Source organism: Danio rerio, chromosome 1, assembly GCF_049306965.1.
Source record: "Danio rerio strain Tuebingen ecotype United States chromosome 1, GRCz12tu, whole genome shotgun sequence".
Taxonomy (NCBI): domain Eukaryota; kingdom Metazoa; phylum Chordata; class Actinopteri; order Cypriniformes; family Danionidae; genus Danio; species Danio rerio.
Window position 1 is genome coordinate 9652439 of NC_133176.1, and position 27016 is coordinate 9679454.

At 36.0% G+C, this 27016-nt stretch overlaps 1 protein-coding gene across 3 annotated transcripts in view; it reads left to right on the plus strand.

Annotated features, from left to right (window-relative positions):
• The first annotated feature begins 917 nt into the window (after positions 1 to 917).
• Positions 918 to 27016, plus strand: part of cacna1hb (calcium channel, voltage-dependent, T type, alpha 1H subunit b) — a 184943-nt gene continuing 158844 nt past the window's right edge. Inside the window, exons 1-2 of one of the 3 annotated variants that reach the window (XM_073949346.1) lie at positions 918 to 1155; positions 3006 to 3336. The gene's annotated coding sequence lies outside the window, so the exon portion shown is untranslated. The remainder of the gene's footprint in view (positions 1156 to 3005; positions 3337 to 27016) is intronic. The other 2 variants (XM_021475941.3, XM_073949345.1) reach the window with 2 other exon arrangements.

Below are 27016 nucleotides of genomic sequence, written 5' to 3' on the forward strand. Positions count from 1 at the left end.
TTTTAAATATTGTTTTTATATGTTTACTACTGCACTGTGAACATTACCACAACATTAGATCAACATACGCTCTCAGATATAAAGGTACAACATCTGTCTCTGGGACGGTACCTTTTTAAAAGGTACATTTTTGTTATTAGCAGGTCCTTAAAGGTACATTTTACCTAAACAATACAAATGTGTTCCTCATAGTACCTTTAAGGTACAAAAGTGAACATTAAATGTATGAAAGGAAACCTTAAAGGTACAAAACTGGAGCCCTAAGGATACAAAAAGTGTATCCAAAAGTACTAGTGTCCACCTGTACAGTACAAAAATGTTTTAAAAAGGTATCACCCTACATAGTTTGTACCATGGTTTATATCTATATTTCTGACTTTATCAATTTCCAGATAAATAAAAATAATTTTAGATTTCATAATTAAGGCTTATGGGAGAGAATTCCAGTCTGATATCAACAGCACCACAATATGCATTATTCTGTCCTAAACACAGAGTCGGCCAGTGGACAAAACTAGTCAATACAAATTATCCGAATGAATGTATTTTATGTTGTTTTCTTTTTTTTTTTCGTTTTAATGATCATATAAGTCTTTATTAATCAATAATTGTGGGTGTATTTATCACATTTTTATGTGTTTTTATGTATGTAAATGCATAATATAATCGTTTTACTATTTTATTAATTGTTTTTGTAATGTGGAATGCTTCGGTAATACTTGACAAGTCATGCCAATAAAGCTCATTTAAATTGAATTGAAGAGAGAGAGAGAGAGAGAGAGAGAGAGAGAGAGAGACAGAGAGAGAGAGAGAGAGAGAGAGAGAGAATTGAAGAGAGAGAGAGAGAGAGAGAGAGAGAGAGATCGAGTGCGCGCACAGGAGTTTTCCTCGCGACACCGAGCGCGCGTCACGCGTCCAGTAGAAACTTCAAGCTTCTGAGGCGATTGAGCCAAAACGCTGATCTGACCCTCGCGCTTTTACCAGCAGTATTTCCACACGAGGAGTTCCCGAAATCAGGTGTAACTAAGAGTTTTACGCATCATCCTTGTTTCTCGGATGCTTTCACGAAGAAGGGACGTGATGGGACTAATTTTATGTGGGATTGGGAGCCGCAGTTGAGAGCATGAGCCAGAACGCGCTGTCATTTCACACACGGTAAGAAAACTACTCTTGTCTGAATGTTTGCTGCAATTTATGTCAAGAAACTGTCAGAACTTCACCGTGTAAAATGCAGTGACGATGTTGTATACGTTAGGGGATGTCTTTTTTTTTCTTTCTTTTTTTTGGTGGCTGCACATTTTACAGTAGCTGAATATGCCAGTGAGTCATGAATCAGATATTGAGGATTTAACAAACTACTTGAGCTTTTTCACATATGTTTGATTTTGGAAAATGTATGGAAAGAGGCCAGTCAGACTTTGTAAAATGTAGTAATTAAATGATAGCATGTAAACAGTGTTATTCAAAATAATAAAATACCGTCAGTGTAACTAAAATGATCAAATGTATAGCATAAAATTCATCAATACTGTTATTATATGAAATTAAATAAAATGGTACAAACAAAGGAACATTCTGGCATTTTTCTAAATAACACGGAGGGGACATAATGTTTAGTTCAGTTCAGTTATACATCATTTACAGTAATTTACCTTAATTAATAGGTTTGTAACTATAGCCTTCTCTCAATATTTCATAGTTTTATGTAGCATTTAACCAGGGCTGCACGATATTGGAAAATCTGATATCGCGATATTTTATCTTTACGCAATAAATTTTGTGATGTAAATACACTTGCACAAGATAGTTGAATAGCACTATTCACTATATCAGTATTAATGTACAGAAATAAATAATCACAATGCAAAAAAAGCTATTCTTAGCTTGCTCTGTCTCATCTCTAGTCCATATACAAATCTTAGATCAAGTATAATTATTGTTTTGTTTAAAAAATTCTGATAAAATAAGTACAAATTGGGAGTTATAATAAGTTAAATTATCTTATTTTTGCTTTGAAATGTAGATATTTGGACTGGAAACAAAGACAACAATTTTAAGTAAGAAAAACATAAATTTTATAAATAAAGTGATTAAATACAATTCTGTAGTTCCTGATCAACTATAATCCAGACTTAACATTACATTTCTTTGAGATGTGACTATTGCAGATGTGCACATTGTGATATCAATGCTGAAACGATGTATTGTGCAGCCCTAATTTTAACTACATATTACAGTATATGATTATGAAGTAATATACCTTGTGTTTATTGTTAAAATAACACTGTACTGTTTACTGTAGATTGATAACTGATTTAAGAATACAGGTAATGGAAAAAATGCAACAAATAAACAAAACAATGCTTTATAATCATTTATATTCATAATATAGTTTTAAATTGTATTACTTTTCATCCAGGTAAACAATCTAACTTAAATTGGCAATTTTACACCTTAGCAGATATTTCTACTGTACAAGGTTTAAATATTAATGAATATATCTCTAAGCATGTCTGCTTATTCATAGCACCCCCCCCCCCCCCAAAAAAAAATGTGTGCAATATTTTTATTCTTTGCCCTTCAGTTGTTCTTTATTATTCTAGTGTTCACATTTCCTTCAAGTTTGCAAAATGTACAGTTTGTTCCACAGATTACATTATGCGGTGTGGAAGGTAATACTAATAATCCTGGCTGAAACAATGGAGTTGCCAGCACTTTTGGCTTGGAAAAAAACTGCTGCAGGGAAAAGATGTCAGTTTTGGCTCCATTCTAGTGATGGCATTAATGGTAATGAACAGAGAGAGTGATTGATGTTCTTCTGGCTTACCTTATGATTAAAGGAACTTGTATTTTAATACGCCAGTATGTTTAATACATTGGGGAATTTACACAATAGGCTATGACTAACCAGGTGGGCTTAGAACAACATGAGGGCGGGTAAATGACTTTTTGGAGGAATAACTGACAAGGCTAAAGGCATAATGCCTGTAAGTACATCTTCTTAGGATGGAGGACTGGTATATGAGTGACGTTCCCATCAGCAGGGTCACGTCGCTGCCCATCGCTCTGTCATCATGACCACCGGTGAGGACACAGAAGCGTCCCTGTGGCCGGATCGGGCTCGTGCGGTTCAGACTGAAGGTCTGAGTCTTGAGGAGGGAGAAGAGCCGACTGGTGGCCTCACAGGAAGCACTGGAGCATCTTGGGAGTCGACTGGCAGCGTGGCAGAGGTGAAGGAGAATGCACAGCTTCCATACCCGACCCTGGCACCAGTGGTTTTCTTCTGGCTCCACCAGAGCACAAGACCCCGGAGCTGGTGCCTTGCGCTTGTGTGCAGTCCATATCCTTTCCTAGATTTAATCTAGTGTGGTTTATTTGCTTCGGGAAAAAAAAATCGATTAAATTCATCTTTATTTCTTTAGTGCCTTTACAATGTAGATTGTGTCAAAGCAGCTAAACACACAAGTTTTAGTAAATTAAAACTGTCAGTCGAGTTTCAGAGTTGAAGTTCAGTTTAGTTTAGCTCAGTGTGGTTTAATATTATTGCTGAAAGTCCAAACACTGAAGAGCAAATCCATCAATGCGCAGCTCCACAAGTCCCAAACCAAACAAGCCAGTGGCGAGATATAAACTTCACCAATTGACGAAAGTGAAGGAAAAAACCTTGAGAGGAACCAGGCTCAGTTAGGAATGACCATTTCTCCTCACATCTTGTGCAGAGCTGCAATTATTCATTAATATTGAATCCATGAGTAATTATTTGCAAATAGTACACAGAGAAATAAATAGTAACACAAATACACCTCATTGAACGTGTACACACTTGAAATCCCCTATACGTAGGCCCACACGGAATCTGCGAGCGCAGAATTCCGCAGATTTTCTGCAGAATTCCGCAGATTTCTGCAGATTTTTAGCCCATTATTAATTCTGTTTATTTACTTGAGTAAATGTGTAAATCTGAAATTATTCAGTTTTTATTCAGTAACTTATTACTTTTTATGTAATATATTAAGGTTTTAGTTATGATACTCCGCTGGATACTCCCAAAATAATTCCGCAGAAATCCGCAGATTTTAAAATTCTAACATTCTCTGTAGAAATAGCAAAAAATGTCCGCAGATTCCGTCTGGCCCTGCCTATAACCCATAAAACTGCATGTTAAATTTGTTTATATATAATAACTTTAACTATTGAAAACTGTCAGTTAGTAGTTAATTAGTAAATAGTTATTAGTAAATAATTGTTATGGTAACTGATAACTTTTCTGAATTAGAGTGTAATGCAATACTGTGCACCTTTTGTAAAGCTGCTTCGAAATATTAGTTATTGTGAAAATCGCTATAAAAATAACTTGAATTAAACAATAATGTAAAAACTAATCAAGCAACAGTATTGTTTAGTTTATACATTTTTGACTTCTCCATAAACTACAGTAAACTAAAATAAATATAAACACATTCTACACATTGTTTCAAGTAATCAGTTTTAATTATAAAAATTACTGGAAATATCATATTTAGGGTAACACTTTACAGTAAGGTTGTATTAGTTAATCTTAGTTAATTAAATAAATTAGTTATTTACTAGCATGACTACCCAGCAGGCACACAACTTAATATTAGGTTAGATTTAGATTGTGACGTCAGGTGACCAAAGTTCAATGTCTAGGCAGCGTCTAAGGACAACATCCAATAACGGCGCCCAATAACGTTGATTTTAAGTTGTCTCGGAAAGTGACCAAAATCCAACGTCTAATAGATGCCTTAGTGGTATCGTCCACACAACGTCAAGGTGTCATATGATTAGACGTTAGATTGGATGTTGGACATTGGGTTCTGACGTTAAAATTCAATGTCTAGCCTGCATCTAAGGACAATGTTATTTTGACATCCAATGATGACGTCAAATTACATTGACATTTTGTAAATTTTTGGTTGTGTTGGAAAGTGACCAAAATCCAGTGTCTGATAGATATCATAGTGGTAACGTCCACACAACTTCAAGGTCTAACATGATTAGACGTTGATATTTGGTTGATTTCGGGTTGGATATGCCTGACATTGGGTTCTGACGTCAACCCGATTTTCATTTCCAAACAAAATCCAACGTCCCCACGACTTTAGGGTACATTAGGGTACGACGTCAATAAGACGTCATGTTGAGGTCTTGTGCCTGCAGGGAATGAATAATACATTTATTACAGTATTTATTAATCTTTGATAGCATTAGGTCATGAAAATAAAGTCGTTCATTCTTAGTTCATGTTAATTCACGATGTGTTACATAATGTTAACAAGCATTTTAATAATGGATTAGCTAATGTAAAACTATTTCTAATAAATGCTGTACTGGAATTGATCATTTTCTTAGTCAAAAAAGCAAGTAATAAAAAACAAATAAACCAATAAATATAATCACTACAATTTCTTATTATAATTATACGGCAACGTTTTTTTTTTTTGTTATTTGCTACCCCTTAGATGTTCAATCCTTTAATTCAGAGCATAAAATACATGCATTTATATTTATATATATATATATATATATATATATATATATATATATATATATATATATATATATATATATATATATATATAAATCAACAAAGAGAATATAAAATAAATGCATAGTGTATAAAAAAAACGTAAGTTAACTGAGGCATAATTGACAAGGCATAATCATATTTGATTTATTAACAAAATATTACATTGTTATATTCTGTATATAAATCAATGTGTCTGTTTATATTTATTCTAATTAAAACGAAGATCAAGTAATTAGTTATAAATTAAATAATTAATACAACACCTTCTTAAAGTCATTTCCATTTTCATATTAGGTCCCTTAAGGCAATAGTCATATTGTTTGTTTTTACAGCGTACGATAATTAACCGCTGGCAATTAAGCACACTGTGCAGTTAGTGCACTGCCCCTCTGTCTTTATCAGGGTGGAGAACAGCTTTTGTTTTTGTCTCACTTATTCATTGTTGTCCTTCTCACTTGGTGATGTTCGCTGTGGCCGTGAGCCAGCCTCGCGCTGATGAATAATTGCTGAATGCAGCGTGGTTTGTCAGTTTTGTTCACCTGTTTTTCCCTTCTGTACAGTGAAAAAAATGCGAATTATCACATATTGCATTTTCTTAAGTTCTTAAGGGGCTTTGAGAGCTAAGGAGGTCTGCATGTGAAGAAACAATTACGAGCGAATTCTCCATGTTGCGTCATAAATTCCATCCAGGGAGCTTTCTTGTGCATAAAGTTATGAGATACGCAGGAGAAAAAAATGATATTCATAATTTAGGTCTCCGTATATCTCATAAGGATTGCCTCGGAAATTACCAAAGTAGTGTCACACTGTCCCTTTAGTGACATTATCTGACTCGCAGCGGTGAAACAAAGCAATTTGGCCGTGTTATGTAACTGCTGGTCTTCCCAGTGAGTGAGTGAGTGAGTGAGTGAGTGAGTGAGTTTTTCTGTCTCATGTCTTCTTTCATGCCCTTTGATGTTAACCATGAGACATGAGAGTGTGATTGGGTGTGATTTTGTGCACTTCCTAGGTTGTAAAGCACTTGTCGATTTATATTTCTGAAGGGAAAGCATCTCTGAAGAACACAAAGCTGTGTGTGTGTGTGTATGTGTGTGTATGAAATAATATTGCTGTCATATTGAGAATGCACAGACACTAGATATTTACATTTTCCTATCGAAACAAATGGATGTCAGGATATGGTTATGTGGTTACAGGAGTGTTTCTTTTGGTGATGCTATGTGGTTGCTAGGCTGTCTAGGTGGTTGCTAAGGGATTATTTATTAGCTTAGGTCAAAGGGGTCTTTATTCATTTGTTTATCATCTCCTTTGTTTACCTAAATCGGGTCTTTAGTATTGATTGTCCACACTCTTATTTTAAAGGCAATTGGATCTAATGGGTTTGTCCAGACAATGTAATCAATATCTAGCCAATATCTACGCTGTTTACTATATTATTGATTTAAGTGTTGACATGATGCTTAAAGACTTGTGATATTGGGTTTCAATGTGTTAAAAAACAATGGAAAACTGAACATATCGGATTTTCTCATTTCATGGCATGTATTATGTGAGTAGCATTTTACAGATTTCCGAAATGTACTCAGTAATGCTTTGTTTGCCATATTACTATTTCATTTTGAGGGATGTGAACAAAAACAATGGTCCCAACGCGTTTCCTGACTTGCATTTTTATTTCAATAGCTTTCAAGAATCCAAAAAGAGCCACATATTGGTAAATAATGTTATGAAAGCTGTTTTAAAATGAAGTTATGATTGAATTGCCTCTTGTTACAGTTATGTAACAGTTTGATAACAAGCTGGAAATGTTCAAGGGCCAATGACATGACCACATTTAACTCACCGGCCACCTTACTAGTACCGCATTGGACCCCCTTTTGCCTTCAGAACTGCCTTAATCCTTCGTGGCATAGATCCAACAAGGTACTGGAAATATACCTCAGATATTTTAGTCCATATTAACATGATAGCATCACGCAGTTGCTGCAGATTTGTCAGCTGCAGATCCATGATGCGAATCTCCTGTTCCACCACATCTCAAAGTTGCTCTATTGGATTGAGATCTGGTGACTGTGGAGGCCATTTAAGTACAGTGAACTTATTGTCATGTTCAAGAAACCAGTCTGAGATGATTCACACTTTATGACATGACAGGTTTTATTGCTGGAAGTAGCCATCAGAAGATATACTGTGGTCATAAAGGGATGAACATGGTCAGCAACAATATTCAGGTAGGCTGTGGCATTGACACGATGCTCAGTTGGTACTAATGGGCCCAAAGTGTGCCAAGAAAATATCCCCCACAACGTTACACCACCACCACCAGCCTAAACTTTCGATTCAAGGCAGGATGGATCCATGCTTTCATGTTGTTGTCGCCAAATTCTTACCCTACCATTCTAATGTCACAGCAGAAATCGAGACTCATCAGACCAGGCAACGTTTCTAGGCAATGTTCTATTGTGCAATTTTGGTGAACCTGTGTGAATTGTAGTCTCAGTTTCCTGTTCTTAGCTGACAGGAGTGACACCTGGTGTGGTCTTCTGCTGCTGTAGCCTGTCCGCTTTAAGGTTTGACATGTTGTGCATTCAGAGATGCTCTTCTGCAGACCTCAGTTGTAACGAGTGGTTATTTGAGTTACTATTCTATCAGCTGGAACCAGTTTGGCCATTCTCCTCCGATCTCTGCCATCAACAAGGCATTTGCGCCCACAGAACTGCTGCTCACTGGATATTTTCTCTTTTTCTGACTATTCTCTGTAAACCCTAGAAATGATTGTGCGTTAAAAAAATCCCAGTAGATCAGCAGTTTCTGAAATACTCTGACCAGCCTGTCTGGCACCAACTAACACACCACGTTCAAACTCACTTAAATCTCCTTTCTTCACCATTCTGATGCCAATTTGAACTGCAGCTGATCATCTTGACCATGTCTACGTGCCTAAATGCATTGAGTTGCTTCCATGTGATTGACTAATACGAAATATGCGTTAATAAACAGTTGGACAGGTGTACCTAATAAAGTGGCCGGTGGGTGTATGGTGCTACACAGAGTGAACTCTGAATACTTTTCATACAAACTGAAACCTATTAAAAAACTAATCATGTTTTAATTACATTTCAGGCCACATGTGAATGTGATCTGAATGGGGTTTGTAAATGTGGGATTTCATTTGTGACTTTTTACTGTTTAGATTACAGAATCCGAGAAAACAAAGCATTGTTGTTGTCTGCCGGGCAGAGAAATCACAAGTCTGATTGGGAAGTCACAGCACACTGCTCTCTACTCAATCAGCCAGTTTTTGTTTTTAAAGAGACAGACTTGAAATGATGTGAGGATGGGTAAATGAAAGTTTAGACCATCCTTTTATCCCTACAGTATCCGTTTCATCTTTACAGTAGCAGAATATTTTTTAAAATACGTGTTAGTAATAGAGTGAATCAGTGGCCTTTGTTCTGGAAACGTTTTTAATGAAATGAAATATGGATCAACAAATGTGGTGAATCACAACTACACAGCTTTGAATGGAAAGCAAGGCAGATTTTTATATATAGCACATTTCATACAATGGAAGAAAATATATATAAGAAACTTAAAAAAACAAAGAATAATAATGATTATAAACAGATTAAAATGTTTTTAACATGTTTAAAGGTTTAAGAAAGCCATAGTAGTGGATAAAAAATATATATTTTGGAAGCAAAAAGCTAAATAACATATAAAGATAATAGACAGTTGTAATTTTTAGAAATATGGGTGATTAAGCATTTGCCACTGATTAACAACCTTGGATATCACATTTGATCTGTCTTTAATAAACTGTCTCACTTACAGTGAGTTTTAGGCTGATTTATTCCAGATTTATCCCTCCCAACAATCTGAGAAAAAAATCAGCATGCAATCTGACACATCGCAATCACACAGTCTGACACAGGGACTACCATAACAGACAAAAGTAGTGTAGTCTGACTCCAAACCCCAAAAAAAACATCTATATAAAACATCTATTTTGCTGTGGAAATATAAATGGGATTTTGACTATTGGGACCCTGCAATTCCACTATAATTAGGGCTGCGTATTATCTCAGCTTCAACATCGCAATTGTGAAGTACAGGGGTCAACCAGACAACGCAGTTCATAATGCATTCATGGGGAAAATTGCAAAGTTGAACCATAATAGAGTAAAAGTTTATTGTTTGTGAATGTTTTTAAGGCCTGTGTAAATATTTCAAGCCAGTTTAAATATTTCAGAAGCAAGAAAAGGAACAATAAGATTTGTCTCTTTTAAAAAGGATTACCTGTGATTAATTGATACAGTGGAAAATATGCAGCATTATTTTAAATTGATTATTCTATTTATTTCCTCAGTGATGAGTTGCAGCTGGAAGGGCATGCTCTGCTTAAATGTGTTGGATAAGTTGGCGGTTCATTCTGCTGTGGTAACCCCAGATTAATAAAAGGACTAAGCCGCAAAGAAAATGAATGAATGAATATTCTATTTATCTGCATTCATACATCTCTGTAATGAATCAAATAACTTATTAATAAAGTCATCTGGATGGGCAAAGAAAGTGTTCTTGCAGGCTGTTGATGTTGCCATCCACTCTGCAGATCTCTTGCACATCCCCATACTCAATGTAACCCCAAACCATGATTTTTCCTTCACCAAACTTGACTGATTTCAGTGAGAATCTTGGATCCATGCGAGTTTCAATTGGTCTTCTGTAGTATTTGTGATGATTGGCATACAGTTCAACAGGCGATTCATGGGAAAAAATCCAAATTGATCAACTAAAATTCAAGTTATTATTTGTTGCTTTTACAACAGACAAGCTAGATATTGAATGCGAGGAACTGCTGAAAGAGTGTAGTTTTAGTGGAGTTTTTGATACCGCACGTCCTGTAAAAACGTCCTCTGCATTTCTTCATAACTTAGATGCACTTGGTAGGTGCAGAGAATAGTATCAGAAAGTCGTGTGTGTTTAGACTATTCTGTCTCAAAATGCGGCAAAAATCCTACACGACAGTAGTAGTTTGATTAAGGTGTTTACATTCAGAGAATAGCATTTACATCTTTCAGCATATACTACTGTAGTGATATTAACATACTGTAAACTAAGTAACTAAATCATTTTTATTAAATATGACTTTCAAAACTGAAAGAGTACTGCTGACGGTACGAACTAACTTTGCCCCTGAATAAACATAAACAAAGACACTGATCACATACTTACCAAATCCGTAGAGACAGGACAATCAACACGAACTGGAACCACGTCTTTTTTTTAAGAGACAAGCTGCAAATCCGGATTTCCAGATGCGGAAAAAAGATTCCATAAATATGTATTTTTGTTGCATGTTAGCAGACCACTGTAATCCACACAATGCAAACAATACCTTCATTGCAGCACATTTATAAACGCAACACTGACGACCCATGTCTCTAAACAATTCTTCTTCTTCCACTTGTTTTAATTACGGTTGGCAACACAACGTGGCTTCTCTCTGCCATCTGAACACTGTAACAGGTAAAAACAGTTTTCGAAGCGATTATGCATATTAATGAAGTTGCACCTCATTCACAATAGAGCACGCTGATTGGTTCATACAAGTCTATCTCTTAAATTAAGGATGAAAGCTAAAGACCTAATGATGTACTGGCCGGTACAGACATTCAGTCTACAAGATGGAATTTACACTAGGATCTCATGGCCATGATGTAGCTTCTAAATTTCTTTTTAAACCGGAAGAACAAATTTGCTCGAAATAAAATGAAAACAACCAATTTTCATGTATTTTTGAGTGAAATATGTGTTCTAATAGCATTTTTAGCAGCGTGGGACACACATATGTGAAAAAAACAAGTGTTTTAGTGTTTGGCGACCCTCTAAAAACAGCGCTAATTACTGGTTTTCGATTAAATGTCATCATAAACTGATAAAGCAAACATTTACTATATATTGGTTGAAACACACGTGCGCGTACGCATGTGTATGTAATCTTCAGATGCATAGGGTATCGGAGTGTGAATGTGTGACACTGTGAGCTTCAGGTGTTAGATTTGACAGGTTTTAATTGATTTATAGCATATGTGGGGGTTAGAGGTGTTAATTGAAACCTGGATATGCATATGCGCTTTAATCCTTAATTGCAAGGAGATTCCCAAGGGGAGCCTGAATGCACTTAATAGAAAAAATAACAAGCCCGAGCTCGTCGATACCTGTGTGTCTGTGTGTGACAATGTCCATGAGGATAACAGAGATGTTGAGAAAGTGAGGGAATGTCAGATGGTGACACTATGTTGTGGAGATATGATGCCGTTTATGTCTCAAGTGTACATATATATATATATATATACATATTTCCCAAGGAAACTCTTAATGACACTGGTGCAAAAACTTCACTGATTGGCGATCTCCATGGCTACTGTCACTAATGAATCTCCGGGGTTACAGGTGCTTGTCATCGCTGTCAGGGTAACGGCGGTGGTTTCTCACTAATGTAGGCGCAGGGTTCAACTTCCTAACACGAGAGAGGAGGAGAAGAAGTGATAAAGTCAGGAAAGAAAACTGATAGGGAATGTGTGATAGGAGGGCGAATATGAAGAATAATCATTTCTGTGACTGTTCGAGATGATTATGAATGCTTGGAGCGTGCTTATTTTACTGTAATTGTATTATGTTTTAAAAATACATGCATTGTATAAAATTTTGAGTTTGCATGTTCTCCCTGTTTTTGCGTGGGTTTCTTCCGGGTGCTCCGGTTTTACTCCCTCAGTGCAAAGACATGTGCTATACGTGAATTAAACAAACTAAATTGGCTGTAGTGTATATGTAGTGTATAAGTGTGTGTGTGTGTGTGTGTGTGTGTGTGTGTGTGTGTGTGTGTGTGTGAATGAGTGTATATGGGTGTTTCCGAGTACTGGGCGGCGACTTGAAGGGCATCCATTGCGTAAAGCATTTGCCGGAATATTTGGTGGTTCATTCTGCTGTGGTAACCCCTGAAATAGAGACTAAGCCGAAGGAAAATAAATGAATGTATATGTCCCTTGATTCATTCATTCATTTTCTTTTTGGCTTAGTCCCTTTATTATTCAGCGGTCGCCACAGCGGAATGAACCACCAACTTATCCAGCATATGTTTTACACAGTAGTTGCTCTTCCAGCAGCAACCCATCACTGGTAAACATCCATACACACTCATTCACTCACATACACTACGGACAATTTAGCTTACCCAATTCCCCTGCAAACTACTGTACAAACAGTAACGCCAACTGACCCAGCTGAGGCTTGAACCAGCAAACTTCTTGCTGTGAGGTGATCGTGCTACCCATTGTGCCATCATGACGCCCCCCTAAATTCATATTAAAGGAAAAGTTCACCCAAAAACGAACATTTACTCACTATTTACTCATCCTCGAGTGATTTCAAACCCTGAAATGTTATTTCTTGTGTTAAATACAAAATAAGATGTTTTGAAAAATGTTGAAAACCTGTAACCATCGACTTTTATAGTATTTGTTTCATCTACTATGGAAATGGTTACAGGTTTCAGCTTTTTTTCAAAATATCTTATTTTGTTTATAAACAGAAGAAAGGTTTGAAATCATTTGAGGGTGAGTAAACTTTTATTTTCTGGGGAACGATCCCTTTTACAGTTCATTTGTGTATATTTTAAAATATATAAATAACACGTTTTGGAGTAAATAATGTTATGTCAATATTAACCACCTGCTGCAATAAAAATAACTACCATAATTAATCCCGGTCAGCTTAGTGGTTAGCACTGTCACCTTACAGCAAGAAGTTTGCTGGTTTGAGTCCTTGCTGGGTCAGTTGGGTATTGGCTAAATTGTCTGCAGTGTATGTGTGTGAATGAGTGTGTATGAATGTTGCCTAGAGATGGGTTGCAACTGGAAGGGCATGCGCTGCGTAAAACATATGCTGGATAAGTTAGTGGTTCATTCCACTGTGGCGACCCCAGATTAATAAAGGGAATAAGTCGAAAAGAAAATGAATGAATTAATATTATATTATATTATATTATATTATATTATATTATATTATATTATATTACATTATATTATATTATATTATATTATATTATATTATATTATATTATATTATATTATATTATATTACATTACATTACATTACATTATATTATATTATGTTAAATTATATTATATTATATTATATTATATTACATTACATTACATTACATTACATTATATTATATTATGTTAAATTATATTATATTATATTATATTATATTATATTATATTATAGTTTATTATATCTGGAAATAGCTAAATAAATAATAATGATAGCTTTAAATAAAGATATCAAAAAAGAAGCAATAGTGTGGTCTTAATCAGTGATATTTTGATTTGATATAGCGATATAGTAATTGTTTAAGGATGTCTGGTTTACATCTTGACTTAGTCATGAAAAACATCCCCAAAAATATTTGTCATCATACAGTAGCTTGTTAACAAAAATTAACACTGCAATCTTCTCTTCAGCAGATTAAAATTAATTATTGTGAAAATATATTAATTAGTAAAATATATAATGTATAAAAACTCATGTTTCCCAAAGATGGGTTGCGGCTGGAAGGGCATCCGCTGCGTAGAAACTTGCTGGATAAGTTGGCGGTTCATTCCGCTGTGGTGACCCCGGATTAATAAAAGGACTAAGCCAGCAAGAAAATGAATGAATGAATAAAAATTATCTCCAGTATTTAATTGATGTTCAAGCAGTCACAGTCCATTTATATGAGATATCAATGGCAGTATTAATGTATTTGCTGAAATTCTTTATGATTAACAATTACGTAAGATGAAGGACAATGCCACACGAATAAATATACCTTAAAACAGACAACAAACAGAGATATGATTGCATCATCGCACACAAACACAACAGTATATCCACACACCTGCAATCTTTTTGATTATTGAAAGTAATTTGTGTCTGTCAGGCCGCAGGGAAGCTCCGTCGTCTGCACGGCGTGTCCTGACAGACAGATTTGACTTGTACGGTGATGTAACGCCCTTGTCATCTAGCATCAGTCCACCTGAACACTCCCAGACTAGAGACGGGGCTTATTTTACGAGCTCATGTGTGTCTTTCAGCGCTATTTATGTTTACAACCTGACAGTCGCTCCAGCCGCTTGTGTACTTTCTGAGATATAAATTGCTGAATACATGCAGACAACATCTGAGGCGAAAAAAGCAGGATGTACTCCAGCACTTCACAACACACACACAGTTTAACTTCTTTTGTCAGCGGGAAGGCAGCGGTTGCTATGGTAACGTCACCGTGGGTATGGCCTGTTTGAGTATTGTGTCAGTACCTTGCCACTCTCGCACACGGGCGCAAACACTGACCCAGCGAGAGCCGTGGAAGACAAGGCTGAATATCAAGCCCTAGGTGACATTAGCCACACGCTGCCTCAAACCTAAGCTAATAAATGCATAAAACAAGCTTTCGTTAATATGTAACACAAAGGCTTTCTACTGTGACACCGGTGTGTAATATGCACTTTTGACCCACTTGGACACCCTTTGTAGCGCTTGGAAAAAGAATAACTTTCTGGCTGTTTATTGAGTGTAAAGGCTGATTTCTGCGTCAAGCGCATGTGTAAGCCTTCCTGCAGTCGTATAGCCCTCACCATGCCTGAAACCAAAGCTGATGCGTACTTCTCAAAAAATATAACTACACGTCACAACGATGCGTAACAAGCTCTGTGATTGGTCGATTTGGTAGTGCTGACAAGTGTGGGCGGGGCCTCCAGCCACACTAACCTGTTGGAGCGAGTGTTTACAAGTGTCGAGTCCCATGAAGAGCTCCAATTGGAGACTTTCGTTTTGTATTTACCTTATGGTTAATGTTGTTGCACGTCCACCAGTTCCCGCCACAGAATGAGCGAGTTTTAGCTACTTGTATATTAAGGTAGTGTAAAAAAAACACCTGCGAAGAAACTCGACACAGAGGAACATAAAAACCTACTGCCAGCTAGTGTTTCGTAAGTGCTATTGCAGAGCAACACAAATAGCACACTGAAGTATAAATGCACGACGTGGGTCACGGTCGACGCAGAAGTATAAACCAGCCTTTAAAGGGCCATGACACCCCCCTCTTTCGGTTAAAGTCTACTTCAGAATTTTTTCAAAAGATGCATGATTAATGGGCGTGGAGCTCCGCGAGCATCGGGCAGGAGTGGGCGTGGCCAGCAGGGGAGAAGGGGAGCGAATAACTGCTGTTGTCAGTTAGCTCACAAAATGAGACACAAAGAGGAGACGCATGAGTTTATAGTTTACAAAGTTAAAATGCAAAGAAATGAACAGTGATTTAATGCCCTGCTACATTTGTTGTTCGTAATTTCATATACACATAACCACAATTTATATAATTATAAAGATAAGTGTGTTCATGTAAACACTATAAATGAGGACTTCTCCCTCAATCCCCGTATCCAGCAGACTCAGTGCAGCAGGTCTCCTGACCTGTCTATTTTAACCATTAGCCCTGCTGGTAATCTGGAGGATTTAGGCAAACACAGCAGCACGGCGATGTGTCTGAATGTGAACAAACCCCTGATAAAAGACAGCGTCCGCCATTCTCTAATTCTCGGGCTGCTCTCCCGACAAAAATGCTTGCAGCACACACACAGCTTTGCTGTATGATCGGCCCTGACAAGATCGCGGGGGAAAACATGCAACAAACCCCGTGGATGATGGAAACAAACACATACGAGCCTTCATGAACGGCTAAATACTGTGCCGTGGTTTCCGTGTCTCTCAGCTCGGGCTTGACACTAGCAGGTCTGGCAGGTCTCATGAATAATTAAGCAGCCGGCTCTTCTCATAGGATAAGAAAACTCCGCTATGAATAATAATGAGAAACCGACGCGTCATCATTGCACTTGCAGTTCTGCGCTACGTCGGCGATTTTGATCCCGCCCCAAAAATCATTTTAAACCCGGAGGCTGAAATTAGCTGACAAAAGCTCAAAATTATCCAGTTTTCCCCACAATTAAAGCTGACAGGTGCTAGCATTGTCTTAACTGATGCTCAACACACACACATCTGTTAATACAAAAAAAAAGTTCTCTGGGGTGTCCTGAACTTTTAAAAAGAGGCTATGCCTAGAATTCGGAAAGTCTTATTATTAGTGACACCTGTGGATGTTAAGTGAACAGCAACAGAGTAAAAAAGTCTCTGGGTCTGTTGGCATTTCTGTGTGGAGTTTGCATGTTCTCCCCATGTTTGTGTGGATTTCCTCGGATGCTCCGGTTTCACCCACACTCCAAAGACATGCGCTATAGGTGATATGATAAACTAAATTGGTTGTAGTTTATGAGTGTGTGTGTGTGTATGAATGTGATAGTGTGTGTGTGTTTCTTATTGATGGATTGCGGCTGGAAGGGCATCCGATGTGTAAAACATATGTCAGAATAGTTGGTGGTTCATTCCACTGTGGTCACCCCTTATATATAAGGGACTAAGCCAGAGATGGCCAAAGTTGGCCCATTGTAAACTTTGATCTGGCTCACCATCCCATGTGAAAGGAGAGTGAGAGTGATGGAGAGGGTTGAGGTGAATGTCTTAAAAGTGATAGTCATTTCTAATTTGACTTAACCTTTTTTGTTTGTTTGTTTAATTGCTGAGCTACAAAAAAAGCATGTTTCAATTAAATATGGTAAATTAATCAGATTTTTGTAAATGTAATGTAAATAATGTCACTCGACAGATAGAGGACTATGGAGAACACATCGGTGAGCAAATCAAGACAAAAACGAGTGGAACTCCATTCTGTTATGAAAGAGATTTTGTTTTTACTGTAATAAGTTCAGTATACATCGCAAAATAATATGCTGTATTAGTTGATTTAAAGCAATGGTTTTTTTTTTGTTTAAATATTATTAAATAAATTATGGCAACTATATTTACCTTCAGCCCACTAGCCTCAATCAAGTTTGGTTTTTGGCCCTTCATAAGAAAAAGTTTGGGCATCCCTGCGCTAAACCAAAATAAAATGAATGGATGAATGATTTTTACATTTTTTGATGTGCTAATGTCAAGGATTTTTAGTTTTTGCAATACCTACTAGCAGACAATATAATCAAAGCACTTGACGACTAATAATAAAATACTTTTATTATAGTGTTGAGATTCAGATAACAGTAATGACTGTAGCACAATGATTAAATTGCATTACATTTGTCATTTATGAACTATTGAAAAGTCAGATTGGTCATGTTGGCACATCAAACATTTAATACTGGCCGTAGGTGGTTCCACCTGCCAGTTTAAACATCACTATTATTGCTCATATCTTTCTTTTATTAGTTTGTTCCAAACTCTTAGTCCCCAGGTGATTTTGGAGCATCACTTCTTCCATGGTTTGGTTTTAACATTTAAAAGTGAAGAAATAGTGACAGAAAAATACGTCTGTGCTGCAAAGTAAATTATAAATTATTACTAATACTCTACTTAACATTTATTTAACAATTACTCTGAATTACATTCATTTTTAAATATATTTTATTTTGAATTTTTCGTATTTATTCTTGTCATTACAGTATATATTCTGTTTTTTTGCCCAAGCAAATGTAGATAAATTTGGATATACTTGGTATGTAGTTTTGACATTTCTGATAAAGCTCCAGCATGCTTCATCTTTTATTTTTAAATTATATCATGAAGAGGTTAACACAAATTAGACATCAAACCCATTTGCAAATGTTTCAATTCACAAAATAATCAAAGTCATATTAGTTTTCTTGAAGATTCTTGAATAATGGCAGAATTTATCCAATTGTGATGAACTATACCTTTAACATTAGAAGCCATCTCAGATGTGTCCACAGAACACAGGTGAAAACAGTGTTTTGCTACTAAAAGCTGAAGAGATCCCTAGTGACTGGCCTATAATCACTAACTCATGTACCGAGCCCGTGGCCCCTAAGGGCCCGTCTCTTTTGGCGATGCCAGTGAGGTGAGAGTGCTGACAGATTCCTGTGAGGCGAGACCGATATGTGTGTGTGTGCGCTTGTGTGTGTGTGTGTGTGTGTGTGTACCTCGCATACCTTACATCTTGGGGACTAACTGTCCTCACTAGAACAGCAATATCAGTAATAGTTGATCTTGTGGGAACATTTTTTTTTTGTCCCCATGAGTAAAATGGTTCATAAATCACACAGAATGTTTAGAACATGTAAAAAGCAGATTGTTTCCTGTGAGGGTTCGGTTTAGGGGTAAAGTTGGAGTAGGGTAGGTAAAATAAACAGTTAATACAGTGTATAGATAGCTACAGTAAGTCTATGGGAAGTCCCTATAAAGATAGCTGTACAAGTATTTCCCTGTGTGTGAGTGTGGTATTCTTTACACTAAGGACTAAATGTCCCCACAAGTATAGTATTATCAGTAATTTTCTCAACCCCGTAAGGAAATGGCTCATAAAGTATTTTGAAAATGTAAAACTGCAGAATGTTTTCTGTGAGGACTGGGTTGGGGTAAGGGGACAGCATATGCAGTATGTACAGTATAACAATCATTAAGTCTATGGGGAGTCCCCATAAGACATGAAAAACAGAAACCAAGTGTGTATGGGTGGGTGGACATGAGTTAGTCAGGAGAAAGCGGGGGGGTTTGCTTTATATTACAGCACTACCCGTGGACTCTCTTCGGGATCAGCCCTTCCTCGGAAAGCACCTGGTTGCCTGGCAACAAATGAGCCGAGACCCCAGTCCATCCCCGAAGCCTCCAGCACATGTGATTGGCTGACTCAGGCAAATTATTTTTATTGTTTTGAAGAAGTCTCCTCTCCTCACCAAGGCTGTTTTTATAGGTGTATTTACAACTAAAACAGTTATACTGATGTACTGCATGCAGTTTACATTTACAATAACTGTTCTCATGTGATTTAGAATGCAGTTCATTCCTGATTCAAAATCGAATTTACTGCAGTCTTCAGTGTCACGTGATCTTTCTGAAGTCAATATAATATACTGATTTGTGTTCTGTTGTCATTCTGTTATATTCTTTTATTGTTCGTATTCTGTCAGAAAGAACATGTTCAAAAGTTAAACTAAAGGCTCCACACTAATACCTTAATCTAGAAATTCATACATTTTAGGTACAGTGTGTACCTTTTGAAAGGGTACCACCACAGTTACAGCTTGTGAATCTGGTGCAGTTATTAATCTTAATCATCAGTTATTAGTAATTATTAGTATTTTTTCCTAAAATGGTGATATGTTTTATTTTTTTACTATTCCTTGATGAAAAGTTCAAATTAGCAGCATTTAAATGCAGCATGGCGAGCAGAACACTCTTCAATTAAAAACATTTAAAAACGCTTCCAAACTGCAATGCAGATAGTGTTTATCACCTGGAATAGTTTGATATATCACGGTTATGGTTGAAGATTTCATTTTGAACATGCAGTGTTTGTCGTGGGCCCAATGTGTGTGTTTTTTGGCGAGCGTGAGTTAGGCTTGATTTCTCTGCGTTCTGCCTCCATCACCTTGCGTTTCATCAATCAGCTGTAAAGAAGTGCAACACACCGCCGGCACGGTTGCCTTCTCTTTCCGCACACTCTGTCCATGTGCTCTCCATGCCTTTCTGTTTGTCTCCTGGGCTCCTCCTCAAGCATCATCATGAGCAACTAATGCTTTATAGCGAGGTTTTAATCTAATAGCTGATGTGTTCGTCCAATTGGGAAAGCTGCAGTTTAATGGAATGATGTCTGATAATTACAGACTTCAGCTAATTTTCCATTACGGCTGAAATATTAGTTTTATGCTAAATTACAGCAAATTGATTGCGTAATTGTTTTTGTCCGCGCGCGTGCTGATGAGTTTTGAGTCATATGAGTTTGGATGTGTGTGTGCGTGTGCTTTTATGGATTTTGATCACTGTCTAAAATGCTTTAAAACAGGAAAAAGCTCAACTGAATTAATGTGAATGGCTCTTAATGCTTCCAATGTAGATATAAAAGCATCTTGCATTAAAGGATTTTTTATGTTTTAAATGGGACGAAATCAACGAATTATAGATTTAACTGAATCAGGTATTAACATGTTGTATACAGTTGAAGTCAGAATTATTAGCCATCCTAAATTATTAGCCTGCACTATATTTTTCCCCAATTTCCCCAATTTTAATAACCAATTTCTAAAAACTGATTTCTTCTATCTTTGCCACGATGACAGTATAAAATATTTTACTAGATATTTGTTAGGATACTAGTATTCAGCTTAAAGTGCAATTTAAAGGCTTTACAAGGTTAATTAGGTTAACTAGATAAGTTAAAGCATCTGCATAGAGAGACACTGTATAGCGCTGCTGAAGATTGGGGCTGTTTTGACAGATAAATATGATTTTGTAGCTAAATTCTTAGCGGTGCCAAACAGCATTTCCCATTGTTTACATCCTCATTTATGTCCTCGCTACAACATACCGTTAATGCTAGGATGTGATGTGTAATTGATCGATTTTAACAAATAAAAACACTTACAGGCTGTTGCTCATTTTTAGGCCAAATCCAGCACTGAACTGAGATTCTAGAAGTTCTCCTTTGTCAAATGCTAGAGCTGTATATTTTTTTATAATTCTCAGGAACATAATTAAAATTAAAGCACTTCTCTCTTTGTGTCCTGTCCTTTGGAAGCCTAAATACAGAAACAGAAGAAGCTCTGTGGAAATAGCAGTGTTTGGACGGCATTTTAGCTTTCTCTGCTGTAACATTACAGTGCCTCTGGCCACCTCTTCACACTTCACTGCGCGTAACTGGAAGCGTTTGTGATCTCACAGTATTTTTTTGTAGTCCCCAAACTTCATTCGCTGTAGGCTAGCTAACTTTGTAAAAGTCAATGTCTCCCTTTGCATTGGCTTTTACATTCAGAGATATTGTTTATGTTTACACAGCTACATCAACAAAAGTTTCAAATATGATATTGCAGTGGACCACCCCTGTAAAACGGTATTTAAAAAATTAAAATCTGCTTTTATTCTAGTCAAAATAAAACAATTAAGACTTTCTCTAGAAGATAAAAAATATTATGAATATTTATGAAGTTGCATGTGTTATATGATTAGTATATTTAAGGAGTTTTATTGCAATCTGCTGTCAATACTGTAAGTTGTACTGTATTATTTCTTTATACTATTTTCTAATGCTATCTAATACAAATAGTATGTACACTGAACTATATAATTATACATTATATTTTATTTGATATTTTTCAAAATACTACCTTAATGACCTTTTAGGCTTAACTAGGTTAATTAGGTTAACTAGACAAGTTATGGTAATTAGGCAAATCGTTGTATAACAATGGTTTGTTCTGTAGCCAATCGGAAAAAAAAAAATGTAAAAGGGCTAAAAATATTGACCTTAAAATGTTTTTTAAAAATTAAAAACTGCTTTTATTCTAGCTATAAAATAAAACAAATGTGACTTTCTCCAAAAGAAAAAATATTTTAGGAAATACTGTGAAAAAATATTTGCTTTGTTAAACATCATTTGAGAAATATTTGAAATATTGAAAAATTATGCTATATTGACATCAGTTTCCTCAGCTGTATCCCATCTAGATTTCTCCACGCTGCAAGAGATGGTGAAACCTAGATGGGATACAGCCGAGGATACATATGTCAATATAGCATATTTTTTGTGACACTGTACAACAAATAATATTTTTACTTTATAGTGAGGATTGGGTGTAGGTTTGAGATAGCGGTAGTCGCTAATAAATTAATGCGGCATTGAATAAATAATATAAATGCTTCTCTTTAACTGTTAACTTCTGATCGCAGCTCTATCCCTTCTAGCAACAACAGGCACTCATTATCAGTAATATAACAAATAATATGATCATTATTAAGCTGTTTAAAAAAACAAAACATATGTTCTGTTGCATATTTTAGAATTGGAATATTAGAAAGTTCACAATATTATAAGAACATTTGTCAATATTTACAGAAAAGGGCAAAAAGAGTAGATCGTTGAGGCTGGTGGTGGGTCATGCAAAAAGCATTTTGCTATAAAAAAACTATTTTCAATTATTTATTTTTAATCTGAAGTACATTTTAATATAATTTTCCATAATACATCTTCCACAAAAGCGACAAAAAAGTCATCTAAATCTAAAATAATGGTATTTAATATATTCTGGAAAACAAATTAAAAACTTGACTTGTGTTGTTGTGCTGTTTACAATCTCACATATTTCAGTATTTTTGAGAAGCACCCCTTATTAGATGAAAGGCATCATTGTGTTAGCGTTTCACCTGGAGGCTGGAATGGCTGTGTGTCGCTTGGAAAAGCCCCTTGTTTATTTTAGCGAGTACACAATCCGCCAGATGTCTTTCTGCGTCTATTCATCACTCTATTTCCTGCCTCTGCTCTTTCACTCGCCGTTTCTCTCCTGCTTTTGGCTCTTTCTCTCTGGCCTGTTCAGATCGATCACCGTCACAGATCAATAACTCTACACTCCTTTGCTTTGCTTTGTCTGAGCACATTACACAGACCCGCCGTTGAACCTCCAGAGCCCGTTTGTGCCTCTGCGCTCTGTCGTTTCACTTAATTGCCATTAACTCTCAAATTTATCATCTTTTCACTGCTTGGACCCTTTTTTGTGTGTGTGTTTCTGTTCTTTTTTTTTCAAGCATTGAGTAAACAGTATGTTGGGATACTAAGATGGATTAGAGTTTATTTTTGTGCATCTGTGTCAAAAAATGTAATACCTTTTAAGTTCTGACCTTTAATTCTCTTTTATCTAATATGGAATTCTGAAATAATGTTTAATATCCATATTAGGAAAACAACTATATAATTAAGTTAATAATGATAAACTATAATGTTCACACATGTGGTGTTCTTTTATTAAATCATAATTTTAATAGAAAATAAATCTAAATACATTTTTTAAAAGAATTTTTTAAAAGTTTTATTGTATTAAAAGTAGGTTTACATGCACACATTATACTTATATTGCCTATTGGCACACATTTTCTTACATTTTTGTTTACATTTGTTATTATTATTACATTATATTTGTACATGAGCTAATATAAACATTTATTATTTAAGATTAGCACACATTTTTCAACAATCTCTCAGCTTGCAAATGCAAAAATTCTTTATGAATTTTTTTCATTACAGTAATTGATGGCTAAAGGAATATCTATTTATCATACTGTACATTATAATGTTATGATGATCTAATAGCAAACAACCTTTAATATTAACATAATAATTATAATGATGACATTTTATATATTTTTTTATTTCTTTACAAAACACTATAGTTGAAACATTATTATAGAGCAGTGGTAGCCATATGTGGCTCTTTGACCAAAAATACGTGGCTCTCCGGTCAGTGTATCATTTGGATTGTAATTGGATTTTCATTTTAGAAACAGATATTAAAAAATGAAAAATTAGCCATTTTTTGATAAATATATAGCATATAACCAGCCCTTATATGAGAAATATGTATTAATGAGGAAAATATGTCTTAACAAAATCCCGTTATCACAAGAAAATACCTTTTACAACATTATTAAGTGGAACAAATAATAGCCATTGTTCGTTTTTGTTTTCTGGTGATTTTATTTTTTGTTATTCGAAAAAACAATAATAAAAATCAAGTCAATTTTGAATTTTGAGTTTTTCGTTTTTCACCATAAAAAAGGCCTCGTATTTCAATATTTGTTTTTTTAATTTTAGAACGAAAATAAAAAAAACGGCTTGTTTTTCATTTTTCAATAGCTGTTTCTTAAATGAAAATCCAATGATCAAAAGATACACTGACCACCCTCTCCATCTGTCTTCCTTCAACAATATTTTACCCCTTTAAAAAGTTACAAGAAATCAGTTTCCTATCGAAAATACAATTACAATTCCCTTTTTCTTGTATTTTTTTTACAGCATGAATAAGAACTCAGTTAACACTAAAAGGACGTCTCGTCGGTTTTGTCTATACCTATATTATTTATAGTAATATTATACATAATAACAGTATTAGTAATACTATATTTTAACATATATACAGTTAAAGTCCATTAAAACCATTTGAGGAAACCGAATGCTACAAACCATTTAAGTTCAAAAACTAATCCTGATGAGTACTAGGAACTCAATCCATTTGAGTAAAAAAAAGCTATTTGAGCACAGTAAAATCCAATAAACGAAGGGAACTCAAACCAACTGATTCCTGTAAAACCTTAATTTGAGTTAAAAACGAATCTATATGAGTAATGTGAACTTACTTCATTTACGTTAAAGTAATGAGGTATTTAATTAGCTCTTTACCTTCAACATTGAGTTCAAAACAGCCACAGCGGAATAAACCGCCAACTTATCCAGCATATGTTTTACGCAGCGGATACCCTTCCAGCTGCAACCCATCTATGAGAACATATAAATGATGTTTAATAAACTTATTTGTAATATTTATTTTGAATAACATTCTAAAATATTGTCCAATTTGTTGGTTTATCGATTATAACCTTAAGATATTCATTGGCTAATTGACATCAGGCCAAATTTTATAATCTTTTCATGCCTAAAAACAATCAATATACTGTTCAAAATCAAGAAACAATAAATTTAGTCACCCTTTGGATTTTTGAATTTACTGGAAATAAGTAGTAAATGTGCTGATTTACAGCTTTGTTTTTCTTTTCGATAATGTTACTGAAATCTATGCAAAGTGAATATATTACAGTATATGACGGATTTGTAAACTGGTGCCGTGGGACAACATGCCTGTAGTTCCCTAAGAAGCATCCTAGTGACCCATTTGCAGAGCTTTTATGATAAAATGAGACCAGGAGCCAAGCATTGTACATGGCACACATTTACCTGCCGTCTCAAAGGACGGAGTTATACAGCCTGCCGTTTATTAGCAGGAACTGGGCATCTGGGTAAATTAGTGTGTGAAAAAAGTGTGTGCTGTGAAACACATGAAACCTGTTTCTTCCTGCTAAGAACTGAAGTTTGGGGAAGGGTTGTTTTTCAGCAGGACACTGATCCCAAACACAAAGGCAAATTCAAGTTGGAACGGTTTAAGAAGGGGAATGTTGTACAAAGTCCCAGTCAAAGTCTGATCTCTGTCCAAATGAGAATCTGCGACACTAAATCTGCAAATTGCATAATCTTCATCCTATTAACCCCAACAACCTGCAGCCAAGCTGTTTGGAGGAACAAGCCAAAAGCACACCTCAGTAGCTTGAGGCTCTTTCATGGTCAACCGTAGGCAAACACACTGCCAACATAATAAGAAAATAATATACTGGCATGACTGTTGATGATGGTTTTATTTTAAAGCATTTTTATTTGATCAATTATTGTTTTATATACTACGATGACTGACTCCCTGACTGACTGCCTGACTGATTGACTGACTGACTGACTGACTGAATGAATGACTGACTGACTGACTGAATGAATGAATGACTGACTGACTGACTGACTGACTGACTGATTGACTGACTGACTGACTGACTGACTGAATGAATTAATGACTGACTGACTGACTGACTGACTGACTGACTGCCTGACTGACTGACTGAATGACTGACTGACTGACTGACTGACTGACTGACTGACTGACTGACTGACTGAATGAATGACTGACTGACTGAATGACTGACTGACTGACTGAATGAATGACTGACTGACTGACTGACTGAATGACTGACTGACTGACTGACTGACTGACTGACTGACTGAATGACTGACTGACTGACTGACTGACTGAATGACTGACTGACTGAATGACTGACTGACTGACTGACTGACTGACTGAATGACTGACTGACTGACTGACTGACTGAATGACTGACTGACTGACTGACTGACTGAATTAATGAATGACTGACTGACTGAATGACTGACTGAATGACTGAATGACTGACTGACTGACTGACTGACTGACTGACTGACTGACTGACTGACTGACTGACTGACTGACTGAATGACTGACTGACTGACTGACTGACTGACTGACTGACTGAATGACTGACTGACTGACTGACTGAATGAATGACTGACTGACTGACTGACTGACTGAATGACTGACTGACTGACTGACTGACTGACTGACTGACTGAATGACTGACTGACTGAATGACTGACTGACTGACTGACTGACTGACTGACTGAATGACTGACTGACTGACTGACTGACTTGCTGACTGAATGACTGACTGACTGACTGACTGACTGACTGACTGACTGACTGACTGACTGAATGACTGACTGACTGACTGACTGACTGACTGACTGACTGACTAAATGACTGACTGACTGACTGACTGAATGACTGACTGACAGGCTGAATGACTGACTGACTGACTGACTGACTGAATGACTGACTGATGGTTTTATAGCATTTTTTATTTATCAATTATAAATGTATGTATTACAATGACTGACTAACT